Source organism: Hyla sarda, chromosome 1, assembly GCF_029499605.1.
Source record: "Hyla sarda isolate aHylSar1 chromosome 1, aHylSar1.hap1, whole genome shotgun sequence".
Classification (NCBI taxonomy): Eukaryota; Metazoa; Chordata; class Amphibia; order Anura; family Hylidae; genus Hyla; species Hyla sarda.
The window spans coordinates 201,163,806-201,189,770 of record NC_079189.1 but is presented as its reverse complement, the minus strand read 5'-3'; the positions used below and the strand labels follow the sequence as shown (position 1 = coordinate 201,189,770).

Here is a 25,965-nt window from a genome sequence, read left to right as displayed (position 1 = left end):
ATATTTCAATAATACCTGGTACACATATTACGGGTCAGGATAGGAGGTCGAGATATCAGGTCGGGAGATGACATCGGGATATGAGGTCCGGATATGAGGACAGGATAGGAGGACGAGATATGAGGTCTGGATATGAGGATGGGATATGAGGTCAGGATATGAGGTCGAGATAAGAGGATGAGATAGGAGAACGGGATAGGAGGTCAATATAGAAGGTCGGGATATGAATACGGGATAGGAGGACGGGATAGGAGGTTGAGATATGAGGACGGGAGAGGAGGTCAGGATATGAGGTCGAGATATGATGACGGGTTATGAGGACGGGATATGAGGTTGAGATATGAGGACGGGATATGGGGTTAGGATATGAAAACAATTTATAAGAACATGATATGAAGTCATAAGCTTCCTCCTTTGTTGATTTTCCTTCCCAACAAAGATTAGGAAGGAAATTCGGGCAATGCCGGGTACTCAGCTAGTATGCTCTATGAATTAAGTATGGGTCATTTAACTATAGTAATGGACTAATCGATCTATCAACCATTTATCTTTCTATCTATCTATCTATCTATCTATGATGTATCTATTTATCATATATCTATCTACCAATCATATCTATTATCTATCTATCTATCTATCTATCGATCATATCTATCATCTATCTATCCATCATTTATCTATCTATCATCTATCTGTCTATCATATATCTATCTATCGTCTATCCATCTTATCAATCTATCTATCATTTATCTATCTTTCTAATCATCTATGTATCATCTATCTACCTATCTGTCTGTCTGTCTACCTATGACATATCTATCTATCTATTTATCAATCTATCTATTATCTAACCATCTTATCTATCTATCTATCTATCTATCATATATCTATCTATCTAATCATCTATCTATCATCTATCTACCATATATATCTACCTATCTGTCTGTCTACCTATCATATATCTATCTGTCTATCTATCTATCTTAAAGTGTAGTTTGTAGAAGACAATTCAGTCCCTCTAGGACAGTAGCTGTGGGAAGATTTGTACTTGTACAAACTGCAGCCGGGGACCAGTAGAGTCTGCTGTCTGGAACAGTCTTGCTGCAGTATGTAAGCGTACTATAACTATTATTTGCACATCCTGAGAACTCTATTAAGGAAGATATGAAACTTAAAATACCTGCAGTGTTATGTAAAATGTATTCACAGCTGATAATATTGAGGAGATTTATCGTTCGTTTTTTAAACTTACTTTTTCTTACATGTGACCAATTTCTCAAATAGGGGCGTACCGCATCGGGTGACACCCTGACTGGCCTGTCTGGCACTAAATAGCTGCACTCCAACTATCCCGCAACAACCCATGCACCCTCCTCAGAAATTTAAAAATATTAAAAACACCCCTATAAGTATCTGTACTCCTGAGGCTTTTTTGTTTAATTTTGAGCCTGCATTTTATGACGTTGGTGGGCGAAGTCTTGTGTTGCTGAGGCCGGAGTTTACGTCAGGAAGGAAGACAGTGGAGCACCAACAGGCACATAAACAATAGTGAACCCACACAAAAAGAAAACTGCTCTGTATGTTACCCACCCCAAAATGTGCATGAAGCTGTATTAATTTGGATGTTTCTTTTTTTTAAGGAAATATTTTAGTGCCACATATGGGTTATTTACGTAGTCTGTAAACATTCTTACACAATTATTTTGTGCTTTATTCTATTTTAACACAACATTAATTTTTATATTTAGTGGGTACCCCAGCATGTACGTGTCCTAAAATTAATAAGGTGTGCAGTGTGTATTTTCAACCTTAAAATTAAGAGTTATTAGTTATATAATAATTTGTTTCTATAATGAATATTAATGTAGTAGCTTTGTTTCATGATGCAGAACAAGAACAGTTGTTAAACTAGGTATTAATGTCTTTTTCTGCAGACATATGCACTTTCTGTAAGCCAGGTTGGACCTGGAAAACATATGCGACTTTTAAATGGAGATTTTTTTCTTCATAAATAGCGACTATAGCATTTGATAAATACATGACCACTGCAAAGTAAAAAAAAAAAATATTTTACTACGGGAGATTTCAGAAATGGAATAAGCAAAATCAAAAAGTCGCAACATGAATGGAAAAGTATGTGCAACTTTTTTACGCAAAAAAACGGAAGCTTGATAAATCTACTTCTATATGATTTCTGCTACACTGCTGACAAATTCCTGTGCAGATGTTTGTCATACACTGCAATGTGATGAAGTGAGTTAAAGTGAAGCTCCAGCAAACAATTATTTTACCCTTTCTGAATTTGGTGAGGGCAAATGGCTGGCCTGCTTTGCCTTTTACCAGGTCCTCTGTTTTCCTGACATGCTAAATGGCTGCAGTCTCCAATGCACTACAGATATAAACACGGGTTACTATATGTACTATATGGACTGGAGGTCAATTTTCTAAGTCTATGAGACCCTCTATGTAACCACCGGTCCATCCACAAACCCCAGTGGAAATCAGCTGGTCACACAGGGAGCAGCAGGGGCTGAAAGTGGCATCTTATCATAAAAGTAAAGAACAGGGAAGGTAAAGTCACTTTAAGCTGGAGTGTCCCTTTGAGATATCTCAAGATTCCCAATGGAAATTTATGAAAACAACGATATAGCAATGGATAGAGAGATAGATAGATGATAGATATTTGCTGGATAGCTAAAAGTCCTTTTTTGTGAAAATAAATGATACTAATCAACAAAGTATTTACTCCTAAAACTGACAATATCAGCTCTGCTACATATACGTAAATAGATGAGATAGATGTGAGAGAGATAAAAGATGATAGACAGATAGGGGAATATTTATCAAAACCTGTCTAGAAAAAGAGTGGTGCCGTTGCCCACAGCAACCAATCCGATTTTTTCTTTCATTTTTAAAGAGGCCTGAAAAACTGAAAGAAGCTATCTAATTGGTTACTATGGGCAACAGCACCACTCTTCTTCTAGACACGTTTTGATAAATCTCCCCATAGATCTTAGGCTCCTTTCACACTATGAAAAGGACCCGTCATATAACACCCGTTATAAAATTGCAGGCGATCGCGGGGTAAAATGGCCATTAGAAAAGCTCTAACTTACATTAGTAAATCCCATTATAGTCTATGGGATTGTTCTAATACATGTTTTAACCCGTTCTCGCCCATCATTCATAACGCACGTTATTTTGGGACAGGAGATAGTAGCGGGAGAAATAGTGCATGCATCCCAAAATAACGTGCTTTATGAGTGATGGGCGAGAACCGGTTAAAACATGTATTAGAACAATCCCATAGACTATAATGGGCTTTTCTAATATATATAATATATAAATCTGATTATTTGCATATTATCTTATTTATATATAATATTGTAGCAGTGTGTTTCCTCTTAATATACCTATGCATTTCTACATGCCTTAGGATGTGCAATCCTATTCTTACATATATAGTTGTTAATGTTTTATTATGACTTTTATAATTGTTGTGCCAATCTCTAAGGCTTTTGTCAACATCTAACTGTCTCCTGTTTAAGGAGTTTCAGAGAACTCGTTATGCAGTAGAACTTTACTGTAGATAAATATATAAATTTTTAAAATAAGGGGATTTTTGCTATTGCTAGTCTCCATTTGCATATGGTGTAGTAGGCAATCTGCCTGCTCCTTTCCTTCAGTGTATCATGCTGTTCCTTTGCATATTACCTAACATGTCAGGAATGCTCTGGCGCTAGAAAAATACATTTGACTTTCCTAGAGGCTGAATGAGTGTAAGCAATGGAAAGCCACATATGCGCATACACTTCATTTCCCTGCAGAGCAGTGTGAGATTTGCAATCCACAGCCTTAACACATAAAATATTAAGAACCAATTTTCAGCTGCACCTCTGTCACTTCCATTATCATTCTACACGTCCAGAGGTGATAATGGACTCTGGAAGTTGTAGCTTCCATCCATCTCACACCACTTGGGGTTTGCCTAAGGGATAGTTCAGCACAGATGGGTGGCCCCTATATAGCAAGAAGAAACCCCCAGAATGTCATGGACACATTACTTATCTATTGCAGAAGGGTCTTTATTTGTCATTCATACAGAAAATCATTTGCTATTGTGTTTTCCTGTAAATGCTATGATTGATTTTCACTTGACAGTAATGGAAGGGACTAGAGCTTTATTTTTATACATAGCTAAATTTAACAGGTAGAAAAATACACCTGGAATGTATATGGGGAACTTTGTTGTGGCGACATGTGGATTCATTACATATTAATACTTTCCATCCTTACAGGATATAGCAAAGCTAAACTTTTGCGATAAGGTAGGTATTGATGGACATGTGAGCTGAAACTCTCATATGTCAATCAATAATGCTGGAAAAAGCTTTCAGCTATTGATGTCTCAATTACTGGGTATTCAACCGACTTATTGAAGTATGCCTTATAAAGTTTGGCTATTTGTACACAAATTGAACAGTGAAAACACCCTCCATCTGTTTAATAATCACCAGGGTTGTTATATTTGATAGTAGGCATAGAATATTTTTGAATCTCACAACATTTATAACACAGTATGTCCTAACATAAGAATTTTTAACCACTTTTTCCATTTCTGGATCTTTGTATTTTAAAAGTTTTTTGAGCATTTGTAGTAATTTAAAGGGTTTTGATTCTACAGTAATTAAAAGTTAAATGGACACTATATTTTTAGCCCCTTTGAGTCTCATTTTCACAGAATTTGCTGTTCACTGGCTGCTTTTAGGCAGCAGGAAGTGGGGATGGTGCACTGCATTTCTCAGGCTGCTCATGTCTGCTCATACAGCCAGTGCCTCAGCTCCAAGCTACAGGGTTTCTGCAGCTACAAGAAAATCAACTCCTGATTCCTGAAACAATATATCTAATTTTCTGTCTGATCTCTTTACTTTTCTAGTTCTCAAATAACTTCTTGGACAATAAGTTACATTTATCTACACTCATGTACGCCATATTATTTATCAGTGTATGTGTTATAAAGGGCTTTAACTTGCTAAAACGTTGGTATATTCTGGATCATTATTCTAAAACCTGATCCAGAACTCAAGCTGCCCTCTACCCAGAATACACAGACTAAATTTTATCAAGTGAAAAGACAGTCTAACATGGGTGGGTTATAATTAAAGGCAATATTGGAAATAAGGCCAGGAAGTGCAACCCAGAGCAGTGCTGGCAGAGAGGTCCACACCCACTGGAAAAAAAGGACTATAAAGAGAGGTGGCACTAAAATGGTCGTCCAGGGGAATAACATCCAGGGGAACATCCAGGGGAATAACTACATAACAGTACAAATATTTGGTTGTAGGGACACAATAAACACTTGTTTATTAATTTTAGTTGGAACCTCAGGTACACTTTAAGGCCTAATAATACACATCAAATGTCAAAATACAAAGAAAAATCTATCTCCTTTAATATATCCTTCAGGTGCAATGCATGGAGAATATGAAGATATATATATATATATATATATATATATATATATATATATATATATATATATATGAGGGATTAGATTGGAATAAATGATAGACATATTTGCTGGTCACTCCCTACCATTGTTTTTTTTTTTTTTTTTTTCTTAGTTAAAGGAACTTGATTACCAAGACATTAAAAGGCAAATCATATTTTAAAATATTAATGTTACAATGTGCATATTTCTAATCCCAAACCATGTTGTGTGACCGCTACATGCCCTCCATCGTGACAAAAAAATCCCCTCCGGAACGAGTCACTTATTTGTTTAGACTATATTTATTGAAAGTGTTCATTTTACTCTCACATTTTAAAGCCTAATAAAACACTTTATAAGATATTTAAAAGAGGGCCGACCCATGTTTAGAGGAATTACAATATCCTTGGTTCAAAAGGTTGCCTGACTCTTGCCACATTTCAACAAGTACTAATTTTGCATGTGCCTGTCTCCTCGCAAAATTTCATTTCTATGAATTTTTAATGACACAAAGTAATTTTTCAAGGTCACTGGCAGAGCAAGTAGTTATTCAGACATTAAATTTGTTCACAGTTTCTTGGCAGCTGGGTTGGAAAGCAAGCTAGAGGGGGTAAAACTCCAGTGATGAATGCGGAGAATAAAAAGAGAATTAAGAGAAACAGAAAAGAAGGAAAAATTTTTTTTTTTTATACAAATGACTTTGTAAAACATTGTTAAAAGTAAATCCCAGTGGTACACTGGTAGGCCAGTAGGCAGTTCATAGCATGGAATTTTAAATTCTGCTTTGTTCTGTGAGTTTTCAAATAATCGACCAGAGCGAAACCCCTTTTTGCTCCAATGAATAAATGTGTTTATATGCATAACACAATTTTAAACAAAAGACCTTCACACATCACTGTCATGCAACTAATTTAATGAAAGTAACTCTAAAAAATAGACACGTCAACAAAGCATAGCTTCTCTATTCTATTTTATTGCTCTAACAATATAAAAAAAAATCTACATGATGGAAAAATGCACCACTGATGGTATAATGTGTGTGTCAAGACCTTTTACTGTTTATACAGTTTTTAGCTAGTTAAAAAGTGTAATTGAACAAACATGGATAACAATACAAGATTTTGTAGAAAACATATTCCTCTATATTTTGTTTCACATTAGATGGAATATTTCTGTTAGTACCTCAGTGATGATGGTTAAGTAGTGCAGAGAGAACAATATATACTAAATTTCTACACGTACAGTGCTCGCCTCACTCGTGGCGTCCCTCATCCCAATGATGTTATCCGCCGGTTGTTACCAATAAAGAGTCATCATTCTATCATCACCGGTGAGTGCCATCGTCATTCTTTCAGCAATGATTATTATTATTATTATTATTACAAATGAAAAAATTTGATTATAAAATGGAAAATTAACTGAAAAGCCAAACAAGAATAAAATAAATATATTTACATTATATAAATAATATGTTCTAAAGGAAATTTCTAAAGGAAATGTATGTTCTAAAGGAAGAGATACCAAACATGTAAATGAATGGATAGGGGTTTTCCAGAGCATAAGTCATAAACTGTTTATGTGGCTACATAATCTAGTTTTAGTGTAAATTTATTCCTGCAATATTACATAAAAATAAGTATGAAAGATATCAGATTTGGAATCTCACAGAGGGAGGTGCACTGTCTTGTCAAGGTTGTCATCTATTGAGTTATGCGCAATATAACCATCAATTTTCTTATTTATCTTTCCCTCCTATAGATATAGCACCGCAATATATGTTTTGAAAGACATTATTTCCTCAATAAAACAAATCTACATTTCTACAAAACTTGAACTTTTTGCATAGGGTAGACTCCAGATTTATCAGTCATCCAGATTTATGTTGCCATATCTAAGGACATCATTAAACCGGTGACAGGGACCCTGAGTAAGACACTATTGGGGAGAATTATCAAAACCTGTGCAAAGGAAAAGTTGCCTAGTTGCCCATAGCAACCAATCAGATTGCGTCTTTCATTTTACAGAGGCCTTGTAAAAAAATGAAATAAGCGAGCTGATTGGTTGCTATGGGCAACTCAGCAACTTTTCCTATGGACAGGTTTTGATAAATCTCACCCCATATTACTTATTTTTAGCAGCCTAACATTTGATTAAATCACCTTTAATTCAGACTACTGAGAAAGCGCATGAAAGCTCCGTAGTCTGTGATATTCATGAGATGCCGATCTGGTCCACCAACCCCTTAGTGACTGGAAGTCTTATGTCAATACTGTGCACAGACAGGATGCTGCCAATTGCTGGTGGGTGGAAGGGCTGGAACTGCTGCTCAAGAAAAGTGCGGACTATGGAGCATGCGCTGACTTAGTAGTCCTCTGGGGTTTTATCGAATGCATGACACCTAAAAAGAAAAGTAATATGGCATCTAACTCAGGGTCCCTGTCAATAGGTTTTTGCTACCCTCAAGAGAGCAATATGGTGACAGATTGGGCAGGAAATGTATCACCATGTATTCTTATGATCTGTGTTCATTTTCTGATTATTATTTTTATAAATTCTATCTCCAGTACATGGTTATAAGGGCAGCCACATTGCCTGGGCTGTGGTTGAAGATATGTTTTACAGCAATTACATGGATTTTAGGATCGAGTGCAAAGAAGATGAGCATTGACTTCTATGGAAGAGTTTAATAGGCATGCTGTTTGACCTTTATTTATTGTGCATAGAAGGGAGGCAGGGGGCTGTGACCATTGCCAATTGTACATGGTGTTATCTATATAGAGGTGTCAGGCTATAGCAAAACTGAACTCTTATGACCGATATTGATGTCTTGGTGTGAAAAATTGCTTTACAGGAGAGTGCCCTAAGAACCCTTGGCGTGTTTCTTGAATTTCCAATTCACCTGCATTTCATTGTCATGATATTTGAGCAGCTTTAGTTGGTGGGTTAAACTGGAACTTTGTTCAATCAGTTTCACACTGAAATGTCAGCCGTTCTGCATTGTTGTCTTTTTTTTTTTTTTTTTTGCCTTTTTTGTCAAGAGTGAGAAAAGAAAAGGTCACTGTCCTTTCATTTATAGACTGTAACTTCCATGATGTTTATCAGAAATGTTCTTTTATTAACGCTTTCACTGCATTTCCATGCACACAATAATGATTTTACTCAATGGACACTATATCATGGAAATATAAAAGTAACTTCTCTTTGACATTTGCTATTATTAATATCAGTCCAGCCTTCACCACAAGGGTATTAAAAAGCTGCAAAACTATAACACTTTCTAAGAGAAAAATTTTAAACATAACAAATGTTTGAAATAGTCCCAAAACGTTAAACTGGGTTTATATTGCTACTGCTCATAAGATGATAAAGTATCAATGTATCATATGATTATGTGAAAGACATCACTGGGAACAGTCCACAAGTAAACTGAACAGCTCCTGGGGTTGGCAAGCTACAGGTTTCATAAAATTTTCCTGCCATCTAACAGTTTCCTAGAATTTGCAGTCTGCTGTAATCGTATTACTGTATAATCCATGATATAAACTTTACAATGATGTGATGTTTCACTACAGACAAGCTAAATACTAGCAAATATTTAACTAGTAAGAATTTATATGATGTACTACAAAAAAAAAATCACTATGGACCGCCAACAGTAGCTTAGATTTGGGCTACACATGTAGAGATAGATAGATAGATAGATAGATAAGACTAGGTTCACACTACGGAAATTCCGACTGCAATTCCGCTTTGAAATTGCAGGCAGAAATTCCGCTTACTAAAATGTATAGTATAGTGAATGGGTTTCCGTTCACAAATTCACACTTCGGAATTTGTGAAGCGGAATTTGTGAACCGAAAATCCGCTTGCAAATTTCCACCTGAAGAATGGCGTTGCTCATTCTTCAGGAGGAAATACTCACAGAACACATTGCAGTCTATTGGAGACTGCAGTGTCCTCACGGTCCTAGGGCCAACTGATTCAGCCGGCGCTGTCCGCACTCGGAACTTCCAGGCGGAAATTTTCTGCCCGGAGATTCCGCAGTGTGAACCTAGCCTAAAAGGAAGGAGTGGAGCAGCACAACCAAAAAAGAGGAAAATGGTGATGGGCGCAAGCAGGTCGTTGTCCCAGGTTACGGGTCAAAACTGATAGCCAAACCAAAAAAGATTCTGGAGCATTCCAAATAACGTGCAAAAATAGGTGGATTTTTTATGTAGGTAGATATAGTAAATAGATATATGTGAGATAGATAAATAGATGGACAGATATATATATTCCAAATAGAAATCACTCTGATCATTGTGAATCTCATTCTTAGTAAACTGAATCCACTGATACTTTCCTGTTTAATATCCCGGTTCACAGCTTGCTAACCATGAATGTAAACAAGTCCCATAAAGGTACCGACAGTGAACCATTATTATTATTATTTTGTGCTCTTAATGTTCTCTTAGCAGTTGTTTTCTAAACTTTGTACTGTGCTTTCTTTCCTAGCAGTAAAACTTTCTTCCGTGCTCTTCCAGATAATATCTTCGCTTTGAATTGAAAGCCTGAAATGAAGTAGATTATTTGTGTGGGTTGATTAAAAGTGCAATCTGTAATATCCAATTAAAGAACAAAACGCTGCTTGTTGCTGCTGCCTTCTCTCAAGGTTTATTATGCTTAACTTAAGATATTCTTCTTATAATGTGACTTTCAGGCTCCTTATATTTTATGCTACATTTGAGACAAATAATACATTTTTTTGCCATGGCAAATCATTCAAACTGCTGATTTCTTCTAAATGATCAGATAACGTAAAATGCCGAAAAAACAAGGCAATCACTAGTGATAATTATGTTAAGCAGTTTCCTATACAGTTTTAATTGCATTCTATGAAAGCTTTTCTTGTCTGTTCTCATTTAGGGAAATCATAGCTTTTGGTAATGCTTAAATACCAGTATTAGCAACAAATTCATTAATGGTGACAGTTGGTCCGACTCCTAATCCATACTAATTTCCAGGAGGTGTTTCAAAGAATTTATTATTATTATTAGTCCTTTCTGAAATTAGTTTTGTGTCTGCATCATTAGTTTTGTCCTCATAGTGTAGTAACTTACATTTAAATTTTTTTTTTTTTACAAATATCTACATGCATACAAAGGTTTATACTGTGTGTGATAGTTATCATACCATAGAATGAATTTATACCTGCTGTATCTGGATTAGCACAACTGCAGCCCAGTAAAAGTGACCAGGCTAACCCCTGTCCACCACCTAACATACGACACATACAATAGACACATAAGCATGAGAACTGGACTATGAACCATTTTTTTATCACATTTTGTGAACATATAGTTGCATGTGTGAGGCTTATCTTGGACTGGGAAAAAGAGGATAACAGGTTGCACCATGGAAAACCTGGCATTCATTTGGATGTTAACATACTAAAACCAGAAGTAGGCTCAGCCAACTTAACAAGGTGTATGGGGACCTCTTAACTCTCCTCTGACAGATGATTTCAGTAGAGAGAAGGGTAGGATGTGTTGAATCTTTTTCACCAGACTCTTCTGTTCTGGTAGAGATACGCCAACAGAAGAACTGTCTGGCTGAAGCTTTCCCCTCCCCTCCAATAGTAAGAAACAGATGCTAATCTGAAGAAGGGTTGCTACCCGAAAGCGCCATTGGACTTAATAAACTGCAACAAGTTTTCCCAAATCTGCTTTCTCTAGTCCATGTTTATGCAGCTCCTGTTTTTTTTTTCTTTCAGTTTCTTACTTGTTTTACTTTGTGTTTTTTTATCACTACCCCACAGCAGCAGCACAGTGGATGCACTTCTCTGTACCCTTTTATTACAAGGTTGATAGGCCCATTTCCTACACGTCTAAGGTGAGCAGCCTATTTATGTTCTCACCTATGCCTGACTTTTATCGTTTAATGGGCGAGGTGCCGACCAATGTCTGTTACTTTTTTATACTCTTATTTCTAGCTCCTCTCCAATAGAGAACACATGTGCCGAACGGTCACGTGTTTGGAGAGGTTGGCAGAGATGACTGTCGACCGAGCAAATGTTCTTTCGACAGTTTTTTAAAATTGTATGGGCGTCTTTACTTTGATATGTACCAACTACCTAAATACTGTTCAGACCAACACAACTTGAAGACAGTAATATTCCCCAATGGCAGTGGCCTATCTAGGCAGGATTTTGTGTCCTTCACTGCAAAATTTGTTCTGGAATAGGTTCAAATAGCAACTTCCAAATGTATTATAAAACATCGTGTTATAACACCATATTTATTTATAATTAGATATGTGTAGATACAGAATGTTAAGAGTAAATACATTGGCGTATAACACTTGTGTCAGTCTCTTTTGTGTGTAAGAATTTTACAAGTTCTTTTCACTTTTTTTCTTCACAGTTCCTTTATAGAACTAAGGATCTGTTAAATCTGTTAGTCTGGTGATATTAATTAAAGAAGATGTTAAGCCGTTCTTTGCTCCTCACTAAGGGATATCGCTGTTAGAGCTGGCTCTGAAGACACCAGACTGACTTCTACACAGTGTCAAAAAATGCATTACTATGAACTGGCACAGTGTCAAATGGAATCAGTATGGGTCAGCTGCAGGTTAAGCTAAGAAAACAATAAAAAATTAAAAAGCAACAAAAGCACTCAACAGGAAGGTTTATGGGAATTCAGGCGAAATGAAGTCCAGCCCACTGAAGAACAATCTGTCAAGTTCATCCCAACTTTAACCAGTGTTGTATGTAGTGCCTTGTGCAGTTGTGTTCCTTTGAATACAATCTATGGAAAAGTATGTTACACAGTGTTTTCCCCAGTGTAAAGGAATTCTTATTTTATCAAACTTTATATTACAATGTATACAATAGGTATACATGTATTTACCATAGACTTTTTGCTCCACTTTGCTTACTCTATCCAAATGACTTTATTCAGTAATGTTTTATGACTTATGGTGCTGTTTTTTGCTATTAAATTACCAATCTTTGACTAAGGTGTTGTAATAAAAAAGCAACACAAGCATCTCAAAGTTTATATAGAACTATGAAAAGATACAAAGGAAACACATATATTGTACATTTTTAAAATATTTTTAAGAGATATTTTATGTAAATGTCTCTTGAAATATTCAAAAATAAATGGTACAATAAGTTTCTCCATAATACAAAAATAGACGGTACAATAAGTCTCTCCATAATACAAAAATGTTAGGAAAATATAAAAAACATGATTTTATAGTCTTGTTGGCAAACCAACAAGATTACAGGAGCAAAAAAGTATGAAACAAGTTTAAAAAATCCCTCATGCACATTTTTATGAGATACGATTATATATTTCATAAATAAATCAATTACACCACTCTTAAAAACCTTTTAGAGCTGTCCCCCTAGGCCACCTATTTTGTTAATGAAACAAGAAGAAAGGTCTCCAAAAATGTATTTTGTGCTTAATAAATAAAAAATAAAAAAAGATTTTAAATAAACACACATATAAACTACTTGTCCACGGGACTAAAATGGCGCAAAATAGTCTTGTCCCTCATGATGATCCACTTGTCCAAGCCAATTTTCGCTTTTACACTCTTGTTTATTCCTCCTTGCCCTATAATAGCCATAACTAACTACTATAATAATACCTTTTAATTTTTCAATAACATATTCTCTGAACCAAAAATATATATATATAATTGGTGAAGTGAAATTGAAATAGTAAAAGATTATTTTGCAAATTTGGTGGTCTTCTTTTCTACACCATTTACCTTGTGGTTGAGCTAACATGTTGTTTTGATATTTTAGGCCGGCCTGATTACAGCAATACCAGATTTGTATAGTTTCCGTCATGTTTTCAAAATTTTTTTAAAATTCAGAACTTTTTCAAATTTTTTTTTAATTGCCATTTTTTTATACCCCTGTAGCTTACATACCAGGCTGTATTAGGGCTCATTTTTTGCTCCATAATCTGTTTTTTTTATCGGTACTATTTTATCTTTTTAATCGCTTTTTTACTTTTTTTTTCTGGGATATTAAAAAAATTGCAATTCTGTGGTTTGGTATGTTTTTTTTTTTTTTACATTTACGTCATTTACCATATGGGATATGCAATGTTATATTTTAATAGTTTGTACAATTACGCACGCAGCGATACTAAACATGTTTATTTTTATTATGTTTACAATTCTTTATGTAGGAAAAGGGGGTGATTTGAACTTTTCACATGGTAGGGGTTAATGAGTGTCTTTTAAACTTTTATTAAAACTTTAAAAAATGTTTACACTTTCTTAGACTTTTAGGAGGAATCATTAGATTCCTCATACAGATCAATAGAGTTCTATTGAACTCCATTGATCTGTGTGCTCTGAGCTCCATTGATAGAGCCTATTCCAGCCAGTCTCTATCAATAACAGAGCCACAGACACCAGGGAACAAAGGTAAGCCCTCCGGTTACATCTATAGTGGATTGCCCCCTCGCGATCGTGCTGCGGGGGGAGGGGGTTTCGATCCACCTCACTAGCCCACCAGGGAGCACTCACATGTCCATTTAGATGCCACTGTCAGCTTTGACAGCTGCAATCTAAAGGGCTAATAGCTGGTCATGGCGATCACTGCATGCTGGCTATTAGCGGCAGTCCCTGGCTACTGAGATCAGTCGGGAGATGCAGAGTATGGAGCGAGCACTAGTCGGGAGCCCGCTCCATACAGACTGCTGAGCGCCTCCGTGCTTGTCAAGTCTGGCCCTGCTTGCCCAAAGCCGGACTAAGGGCTGGAAAAATTCACCTGCCCCCCGCCTGGATGTTCTGGTCGTCGGGCGATAGGAATTCCACATCCCTGTATATATATATATATATATATATATATATATATTCTCCTGGTGCTGTATATATATATATATATATATATATATATATATATATATATATATATATATACATGCAATCCACAGTTTTCTATTATTTTTAATTTTTTCAAGTTAGACTAAGATGATTAACATACAATTGTAGGATGACATTCATTTGCTAAAAATAAGTGACTTTCTATCCACCCATTCCTTTTAAGGTTTCTAAATGTTAAAATATAGAGAAAAATAATCTTAAAGTTAATTTTGAGACAAAATCAATTTCTGCCAAAAATGAGCTTCTTTCATTTATATTAAAAATTAATATCTCAAATATATAACTGCTTAATGCTAATCTTTTGCTAAATTACTTTCTGCACGTCTTTATTGGGTCTTCGCTGACTCTAATGCCTCGGATTTGGAGAGACACTTGGAACGCCACTCAAGAGGCAAAGTTTTAGTGTTTCTTTAGGCGAGAAAACTACCAAGAAATGTCATTGTGTTCACTGTAATTATGTTCACCGGAAGATAACAAAGAAAACGACCTAAAAAGTAGTGAATTCAAATTTTACATAATAATACATGTTCAAATATTATTATCTTTGTAAAAACAACAGAATATGCATAATACCTTATGCATATCCCATATCCTGTTGTTTTTACAAAGATAATAACAATGATTAATATTAAAATTAAACTGAGAATAAAGTTAAGTGATACGTGGAACTGACATTGAACAATGTATTGGGCAGAACGGTATGCATTCAGCCTTTGAAAGGATAAATTGGTAGTTGCAAGCACTAGCCAATAATATAGGAAGTTGTTCAGCCCTTGGTTACAAGTATTTTCTGAGAAATTAATTGGAGGGGCTTAAAGGAACAAACTGGTCAGCCAAAAGACAAGTAGTGTATTGCTCGTTTGCAGGATATTCCCTGTCTACATGGGGAAATGTGTTGCTAACCACCATTTAGGATGATCTCCCCGATTAAAATGCACTATGCATGAATGTTCTTTCCTTGCTAAAATTTCCGCTGGAAGGCACAGTTATAATACAGTAATACAGGCACAGTAAGCTGTGACAATTGTTTTTATTATTAGTCACATTCTTTATGAGACGTTACCCAATTTGGTCAGCCCAATTCATTGAAATGTTAAAGATTACTAGATTGGGGGTGCGAGCAAAAAGGAAGTCATACTTGTGGCTCAGCAAGACTGTAAAAAACAGCTGGAAGTTCATTTGAAAGGTAGTCGATGTTTGGAACAAACTTCCAGCAGAGGAGGTTGATAATTCTACAGATAGTAGACTTAATGGGGCTGTTCAGCAAAAGAAACAACCTGTGTATGAGGTTAAAAAAATATAATAAAGCAACTTACTAATATAGTGTTATGGCCAGAGTGTGGAGATCTCTCTATACCAAGCCTGCTTGTATCCTTGACATGATGTCACACTCAGAGCTTCATCCCTTCTCCCCTTATTTTTGCTCAGGAAGAGACCAGTAATGTGAAGAGGAGAGCTTATTTCCTTATTAGATTTTAAGAAAGAAGGAAGCCTTTCTTGGTCACAGTAGTTTTAGCCAGAACAAGCTCACTGCTGTCTTTTATAAGAAAGGCTTCCTGTTGCCTTAAAACCTAATGAACAGTAATAGGCACACTCCCTCTTCACATACATGGTCTCACCCTGAGCAAATAGGAGGGGAGAGGGGAGCAGGAACTGGAGCTTTGCCAGTATGATGGGACATCAAAGCTATAAACCAGACAACTCAGTATGGCGTATAACTTTATATTAGTAAGTTCCTTAATTATACTTTTTGACATCATACACATGTTTTTTTTCGCTTGGCAACCCCTTCAAGTATTTTTGGGATAAACATTTAGTATATCTAGGTAAAAAAAAAGGAAACAATAAAGGCAGACTAAATGGAGTGTGTGCTCTTTTTTTGCTTACTTTGTCTATGTCTATGGGAGAGATTTCTCAAAACCTGTCCAGAGAAAAAGCTGCTTAGTTGACCATAGCAACCAATCAGATCCCTTCCTTCATGTCTAAAAAGGCCTCTGCAAAATGAAAGAAAATTTGTTTGGTTGCTCTGGGCAAGGCAAAATTTTTCCTCTAAACAGGTTTTGATAAATCTCCCCCTATGTTTTTCTATTCTAAATGAGGCGTTGAGGACCCACATGTTTTTTTTTTTTCTCTTTATGGCCTATATTAAAACAAGATTATGAAGATTATTATCATATTTTCAATCAGCATAGTAGTACTTTTGCCCCTTAAAAGTATTGTTTCCGACTTTTGCCAATATTCCACATCATTTTTTGCCTTCTTTACGTTAATTTAGACCTTGATTTTTATATAGTTCTTAGACTATGCAGAAAATGAAACTGTGCTACACTAGGTAAAATTGGCTTAATATGTCACTGCATAAGACATTAAAGGGGCATTTTATGTCCAAAATTTTATTGATCTGATCACCGGGCCCCTTTGATATGTACAACCCTCATTTTTATAAAGACTTATTTAAAGCTGTAAGCTGCTTTCTTTCCCATCACATAGGTACACCTTTCAATCATTTGCATGGGTTAATAACACTGACTAATAGCACATTAGCAAACTGCTGTTGCAGGCACCACTCAGGCATGACAAATAGATGATCTGCGAATCGCTTGAGAATCATTTTCCACCAAAAGAAATGCTGCGGGGTTTATTATCAGACAAATCTGCATACCGAGCAGTGTGCATCAGATAGCTGTCCCCAGCAGAAGCAATCTCTCTCATTAATAAGATTTTATATGGATATTTGGACTTTATGATTGTTGTAGAATTAAAAATAATATGACTTTGTTCAGTGATGCCAGGCTTTATTTGTACTAATGATTGATGTCTACAGATGTCATTCATGGCTCTTTGCTGCTCGCTTTGCTCCTGAATGTGCTCTGCAAAATGGACTTTACACACTTTTGGGTTTTTTTGTGTGGAAAATTTGCCTGGTTAATACTTAGAGAAGAGGAACTATATGCTCTGTACCCCAATCCCTTCCACCGCTCCTGCCTTTTCAGTTTAATTTATGAAAACCAGTGTTTAATCACATTTGCGCAATAAATAATAATCTTTATTGTTTTATTATATTTGGTCAAAGCACAATAGAAATATCTAAGATTATTTGTACAAACAAAATTTCACTGATGCCTCCTTTAGAAACTAAAGGCCTCTAGTTTAAGTTGGGACATAATGCACAGAAGGGGATCAATATTAACCCCTGCCTTCTGGGATTTAACGCCCAATCATTTTTTTTCTTCATCATCGTATGAGGCTTGTTTTTTGCTGGACAAGTTGAACTTTTTAATGCCATTATTTTGAAGTTCATATATCTTATCGTTTATGTAGTTATATGTAAAAAACAAAACAACCTAACACATGTGACGGTCATGACAGCAGAATGTAACAGCTTATTCTACCTATCCTGGAAGTTATATCAAACCGATAACTGAGCTTTCACACTCCACAGGAGACCCTATTGACCCATTTCATTGATTTTTTTAGTTGCCCACATTTGAACCCCCTTAAACTTAACTACTGTATGTTTTTGTGTCCAAAATTGTACCCAATATTCTATGTGTGCTCTGACAAGTAATTTATATAGTGGTAGAGCTATGTTCTTATCATAAACATACATGCCCCTTTTAATACATACCCCTGGATGTTATTTGTCTTGGCAGCAGATGTCTGATAACGGTTGCTATACTTTTCTGTAAACTAAAATTCCTGTGTGAACTTTACCCAGTGTTTCCATTTATTAAATAATCTTGCTATGGATTTTTCCACAACCATATATTAGTCAGTGTTAAACCTCATTTGCTGCTTCTCTGTTCAAGTACCCATATCTATATGTAATATAATACCTGTCACTTTGTTTTATGACTTTACATAGGTTAGTATAATCTGCAAGTGATATTTCACTATACAATTCTCAGTTTCTGGACTAACCTATTCTGTGGAACAGTGCTGAAGCTATGGAAATATCAACATTGTGACATCAATAACTCCCCCCAGTCCAATCTAGAACTTACCCTCTCTTAAAAGCTGATGAGATTTCATAGGACTGATCACTTATTAACCCATGTTGATATGGCGTTAAATACACTTGTTTTCATTCAGAGACTCCAGTAGAGCATCTCTTTAAAGCGTTATTGTAGTTAGAAACAACTTTTTTCCATTTAATACTTCGCTAAAAATCGAACATTTTTCTAAAATACTTCATAAAAAAATTGTTATTGCTAAAAATGGGAAATAAATGTTTAAAAACATGCAATTGGTATAGGTCACAGCAAAAAGTATGCAGACTCCCAGTTTCCAAAAAGGCTGTGGTCTTTATTTAGGTCATCAGCAATGCAACGTTTCGGCTATAGTGTAGCCTTTGTCAAGCATAAATACAAAGTGAATAAAGTGCATATATATAGATCTCAAAAACAATCTGATTGGTACAACGTCAGGTGCAAAAGTTCACAATTAAACATAGTTACCACCCATAAAGTTTTTCATTGGTTAATAAAAGCATGTGACCATGTTGTCATGGTAATCAACAAGTAAACAAATGTGTAAAGTGTTATAAGCATATATAAAGTGCATATTCTCATATTCCCTTAAAAGTGTTAGGCTCAGATGAAACTAATCTAAGTACGGATGCTGACCTGTATCCCCGATCCTGCCAAACAGCGCCTTATTATATACCAGCCTCTCGAGCATGTAAACTCCGTTTGTACACAGACCTATTGCGCCTGCGTGTATCCCTGTACACCACTCCTCCTTTGTGTAATTGGCTACATGCTGCCCTTACCCTTTTCGATCAAGTTATCACTATTGCGCATGCGCCGAATCGCCGCGCAAGCGCATCACTATCTAGTTCTCCGTCCGTGCGTGTCAATCATAGACCTCCGCTACAGACAACGGAGAGGTTGTGCGCAGGCGTGGGAGCCAACAGACGAGGGCTGGAAAAACCATCACCCGTCCGCGATCCCCACGACCGCGCATCAACTCTAGGGTATGAATATCAATGAAAAATTGGAGAGGTGCCTGTGCATAAAATAAAATATAGTGTCATGGCTGTGCTTGCATGAGGCTGGTGGACCAATAAGGCACTGTTTGTATACAAATATTTACTACAAGTATAATTTATTAACATAGGAGTTTATTAATATTAATTCATATGTAAAGCAGTAATTTAACATAGGGGTTAGGTCAATGCATCCAGGAATCCATGATCTGAGCCATAAAGTGAAATAGTGACGAGTATCTAAAAACAAAATAGAAAAACAGAGTACCATTATAAAATTGTAATAATCCCACTGAGCAGGTGGATGCATTGACCTAACCCCTATGTTAAATTACTGCTTTACATATGAATTAATATTAATAAACTCCTATGTTAATAAATTATACTTGTAGTAAATATTTGTATACAAACAGTGCCTTATTGGTCCACCAGCCTCATGCAAGCACAGCCATGACACTATATTTTATTTTATGCACAGGCACCTCTCCAATTTTTCATTGATATTCATACCCTAGAGTTGATGCGCGGTCATGGGGATCGCGGACGGGTGATGGTTTTTCCAGCCCTCGTCTGTTGGCTCCCACGCCTGCGCACAACCTCTCCGTTGTCTGTAGCGGAGGTCTATGATTGACACGCACGGACGGAGAACTAGATAGTGATGCGCTTGCGCGGCGATTCGGCGCATGCGCAATAGTGATAACTTGATCGAAAAGGGTAAGGGCAGCATGTAGCCAATTACACAAAGGAGGAGTGGTGTACAGGGATACACGCAGGCGCAATAGGTCTGTGTATAAACGGAGTTTACATGCTCGAGAGGCTGGTATATAATAAGGCGCTGTTTGGCAGGATCGGGGATACAGGTCAGCATCCGTACTTAGATTAGTTTCATCTGAGCCTAACACTTTTAAGGGAATATGAGAATATGCACTTTATATATGCTTATAACACTTTACACATTTGTTTACTTGTTGATTACCATGACAACATGGTCACATGCTTTTATTAACCAATGAAAAACTTTATGGGTGGTAACTATGTTTAATTGTGAACTTTTGCACCTGACGTTGTACCAATCAGATTGTTTTTGAGATCTATATATATGCACTTTATTCACTTTGTATTTATGCTTGACAAAGGCTACACTATAGCCGAAACGTTGCATTGCTGATGACCTAAATAAAGACCACAGCCTTTTTGAAACTGGGAGTCTGCATACTTTTTGCTGTGACCTATACCAATTGGATGTTCTGTATCTGGACTGGTTATCCGGATGGTCACGGGCATAAGAGCAGGGACTAGTGCTGTCTTCCTCCTTGGACGTGTTTAAAAACATGGCCACTAGGGGTTTCTGTCTCTTTCATTTTGAAAACAAACCCTGGTATCTAGGGCTCTTTGGTCCTGACAATGAAGAAAGAGACCAACATTTTGAAGGGAGGGGGAGTGGGGGGGTGGTTTTCTCTCTCATCCGCTCACTCAACACAGTGTATAATCCAGCTTTCGACTGTGTGAGGAGAACAATTGGGAGATCCAGACAAGATGCCGACAGCTTGCAGCCTCTTTAGTTGACAAGCATTTACATACACAGTAGGTTCACATGGCTGCATTAGAGTTATGTAGAGCATGCATGGCTGCATTAGAGTTATATAGTGCATGCATTTAGGCAATATGCTTTGCAAATGTTAATATGTTTGTGCATACCTCATGACAAGGGAGAGGGGAGGGGGAGGAGAGGAGCTCACCCTACCCCAGGGGAAACACCCCCAGCATCAGAGGAATTCAGAAGACTGATCACAGTAACAAATGGATCAAAATGTATTTTACATATTAACTCATGCATTTCTCTTTCTTAAATTTCTTCTAAAAATGGCACCACATCTGTCCACATATTATGTGTAGTTTTACAACTTTTCTCCATTTACATTAATGGAAATGAGCTGTAATACAGCACACAACCTGGGGACAGGTGTAGTGCTGTTTTTGAAATAAATCAACTCTCCTTATCTCACCTTGGATAACCCCTTTACTTATCTTTACATGTTTATGTATCAACATTGGTTTGATTCTGAGCTGCAATGAAGGGAGACAGGGAAATAGATGACAATCATTTTCTCAGTCAGTTATTGCCTTAGTTATCTGGTATAAATCCATTTGAGGCTTTACTTAGAATTTTTTATGCTTTTTACAGAATTTTTTAAAATAATGATAGTGTTGTCTTTTCTCTCAAAATGACATCCAAGACTAGATAATTTTTTCTAAACTCCCAAAGATATGCTGCTAGACAATGGTGAATGGCCAGCATCACTATGTGAGATATGCTGTAGGGGCTTCTGAACTTTGTGGATACTAGGGTCAGGGTGTTGAGTTTTGAGGTATTGTTAGTTTTGTTAGTTTGGTCAATTACATAAAGAAGTTCCTGTTCGTGTCTCTTGGTCGAGTTCCGAATCACCATTTATGACAAGGATAAGTGTGGTTGTTTTTGAATTGTGTTTTATGTGAAGGGGTATGACATATATTTGGTGTAATGTACTTTGCTCATCATTACAATTTCTCCCTCAGGATATTTAGCAAAACTAGGCAAGTATAGGTTTAGATTGTATGTTATTCAGTTTCACCAGTTATGTTCATTTTGCCTGGTGGTTGACACATATTCATGGAAGATTTTGTTTTACTGATATTTTCATATACACATTGAATTGTAGACATTTAGGTGGTTATTTTTGCAATATTGATTGTTGCCTGTAAACCTGGCAAAGCAAAGCACAAAAGTGAATGCACACAGTAATGGCTAATAATTGTAATGAGAAAGTGTCAATTAACCCAGCTGTATAGAATGGAAAACTCCTCCTTGTCCTATTAAACAAGCCAGACTACCATTCTGCTCTCCCGATGAGTCATTTAAACAGCAGAATGTTACTTAGTGCACATGGCATCGGAACTTAATATAGTTTTTTTTCCATTTTAGAAATTTCTCTCCTCTTTCTCTTTATTCATTTCCGAGTCATTATACTTTCCATCTGCTAAAATTATAGAGAAAGTAGAATAATTAATACGAGCTGGAATAATAGGAACAGAAAGTAATAAACATATTTTTCTGTATGATGTCAGCTGGGAAGGGTTGTTGCTTGAGCCATTTGTAGCTTTGATGGACTACAGGTACAAGCATGATCTAAGAGAGTTAGATAATAGATAGACAGATAAATGATAAATAGATAGATAGATATGTAGATTGGTAGATAGATAGATAGATAGATAGATATGAGATAGATACTGTAATAGATAAGATAAATATAGATAAATAGATAGATATGAGATAGATTAATAGATAATAGATAGATGAGAGATAGAGAGATAGATAGATAAATAGATAAATGATAGACAGATAGATAGATAGTTAGATAGATAGATAGATATCACAACATAATTTAGAAGCAACTTTTTATTTCGCACAGAGATCCTAGAATTCTAAATATATAAACTTCACATTTTTATTCAAGTAAATGAGTCATCTATTATTTACAGCTCCAGTTCAGTATATTTAGTATTAATTTGGCAAGGCCATATGATTTAATGAGAATTATTACACTTGAGGAATGAAATCTCTATTTCACTGTGCTTCTAAGACACAGCAGATCTATGTGCAGTACTATAGTCTGGTTACTTTCTGGGTTGAGAACTCCCTTTCAATATTTGCACCTATCACCGGACAGGTTCCCCCTTAATATTAGCTATTAGTATGAAGAATAAATGCAATTTCTTAAAGCATACCTGTCAGATCCCACAAAAATAAAAATAAAGAATTCATATCTATATTTATTATAAAAAATACCTCTTTTCATTAGCTCACAGTGTTAGAAATCCTCTCATGGGAAGGGGGTGTGCAACTACCTTGTGGTGGTGGGAGGCAATTGGTGTGTCTGCTCATGCAGCATTGTCCATGACACATGGAAAAGCTGATGCTGCTGAAGGACTGGTTAGTATCCCAGTAGATATGGGGACCCCTAGTGGTGGGATTTTCAGAAGCCGTTTTCTATATTAAATATTCAAAAAATTTGAAACAACCAAATTACAAAAGGTCTTATATTTTCATCAGTAACAACACATAAAATGATTTTGGATCTAACAGTGACATTTTAAATGAACCTCACCGAAAATAGGGTATCAGGGTCCAAGAAGAAAGGTCAAAAGGTGACCCCAGGAATTATAGGCCTGTTAGTTTAACCCCGTTGTATGTAAATTGTTTGAGGGTTTTCTAAGGGATGCTATTTTGAAGTATCTTGATAAAAATAAATGTATGACCCCATATCTACATGGCTTTATGAGGGATTTGTCCTGTCAAACTAACCTGATCAGCATTTATGAGGAGGTGAGCTCCAGACTGGACAATTGCTGGATGTCGTATATCTGGATTTTTCCAAAGCCTTTGATACAGTGCCACATAAAAGGTTGGTGCATAAAGTGAGAAGGATTGGGCTGGGGGAGAATGGGGGATTGGGTAAGTAACTGGCTCAGTGATAGGAAACAGAGGGTGGTTATTATTGGTTCTTATTCTGATTGGGTGACTGTTACTAGTGGGGTACTACAGGGGTTCGTCTTGGGGTCTGTTCTGTTTAATATATTTATTAATGATCTTGTAGAGGGGTTGAATAGTAAAGTAGCAATTTTTGCAGAAATACTAAACTCTGCAAAGAAGTAAACACTACAGTATAGAGGACAGTGCACTGTTACAAATGGATCTGGATAGGTTGGAGGTTTGGGCTGGGAAGTGGCAGATGAGGTTCAAAACTGATAAATGTAAGGAAATGCACATGGGGAAGAAAAATCCGGGCTGGGATTAAGTATTAAATGGGAGCACACTTGGGACGACTAACGTGGAAAAGGACTTGGGAGTCTTAGTTAATAGTAAATTTAGCTGTAGTGACCAATGTCGGATAGCTGCTGCCAAGACAAATAAAATCATGGGGTGCATCAATAGAGGCATAGATGCCCACAACAAGGAAATAATTCTACTGCTGTACAAATCACTAGTCAGACCACGCATGGTATACTGTGTACAGTACTGGGCACCAGTTTACAAGTAAGATATAGTGGAGCTGGAAAGGGTTCAAAGACGGGCAACCAGAGTAATATGGGGGTCGGAGGACTACAGTACACAGAAAGATTATCAGAATTTGTGTTATTTAGTTTAGTTTAGAAAAAAGAAGGCTTATGGGAGACCTAATAACTATGTATAAATTTATCAGGGGACCTTACAGAGATCTCTCCCGTGATCTATTTATACCCAGGACTGTATCTATAACAAGGGGGCATCCTCTAAGTCTTGAGGAAAGAAGGTTTCTACACCAGCACAGATGGGGGTTCTTTACTATAAGAGCAATGAGACTGTAGAATTCTCTGCCCGAGGAGGTGGTCATGGTGAACTCTGTAAAAGAATTTAAAAGGTTCTGGATGCATTTTTGGAGAATAATAACATTACAGGTTATGGATTCCAGATCTATATCAACTCTGTAGGGACTCATTAGGGTTATAGGTTGAACTTGATGGAAGCAAAACAACCCCAAAACATCATTAGAACTCCATCATATTTCACTGTAGGTACTGTGTTCTTTTATTTGTAGGCCTCATTCCATTTTCTTTTCAGAAAACAGTAGAATGATGTGCTTTACCAAAAAGCTCTATCTTGGTCTCTTCTGTCCACAAGATGTTTTCCCAGAAGGATTTTGGCTTACTCAAGTTCATTTTGGCAAAATGTAGTTTTGCTTTTTAATGTGTCTGTGTCAGCAGTGGAGTCCTACTGGGTCTCCTGCCATAGCATTTCATATAAATGTCGATGGATAGTTTGCGCTGACACTGATGCACATGGAGCCTGCAGGACAGCTTGAATATCTTTGGAACTTGTTTGGGGCTGCTTATCCACCATCCGGACTATCCTGCATTGACACCAAATCTAGATCTCTGGGGATGGACTTGTAACCTTGAGATTGTTGATATTTTTCCACAATTTTGGTTCTTAAGTCCTTAGACAGTTATTTTCTCCTGTTTCTGTTGTCCTGTTTCTGTCATGCTTAGTGTGGCACACAGACACAATGCAAACACTAAGCAAACTTATTTCCTTTTTATCTGCTTTCAAGTGTGATTTTTATAATGCCCACACCTGTTATTTGCCTCAGGTGAGTTTAAAGGAACATCACATGCTTGAAACAATCTTATGTTTCCACAATTTTGAAAGGGGACAATAATTTTGTCTGGCCCATTTTTGGAGTTTGGTGTGACATTATGTCTAATTTGCTTTTTTTTCCTCCATGTTGTGGTTTAGTTCCAATACACACAAAGGGAATAAATGTGTAGAGCAAAACATGTGTTACTGCAATCCTTTTCTGTGAGAAATACTTCATTTTATAGAAAAAATTTCAGGGGTGCCAACATTTACGGCCATGACTGTATGCGCGATGGGAGAGAGGTAAGAAAATACATTTAAGGTAACACGGTTTGTATGTAACAGAACACGCTGTCAAGAAAAAAGTATATTTACTGGCTGTGAGAACACAAGACTATATAATATTGTGGCATGCTATGAGTATTGTACATTCACCTACAC

The 25,965-nt window shown here is 36.5% G+C and overlaps 1 protein-coding gene across 2 annotated transcripts in view; it reads right to left on the bottom strand.

Moving 5' to 3' along the window:
• UNC5C (unc-5 netrin receptor C) overlaps positions 1 to 25,965 on the bottom strand; it is a 390,559-nt gene that overhangs the window by 239,427 nt on the left and 125,167 nt on the right. The window lies entirely within an intron of this gene.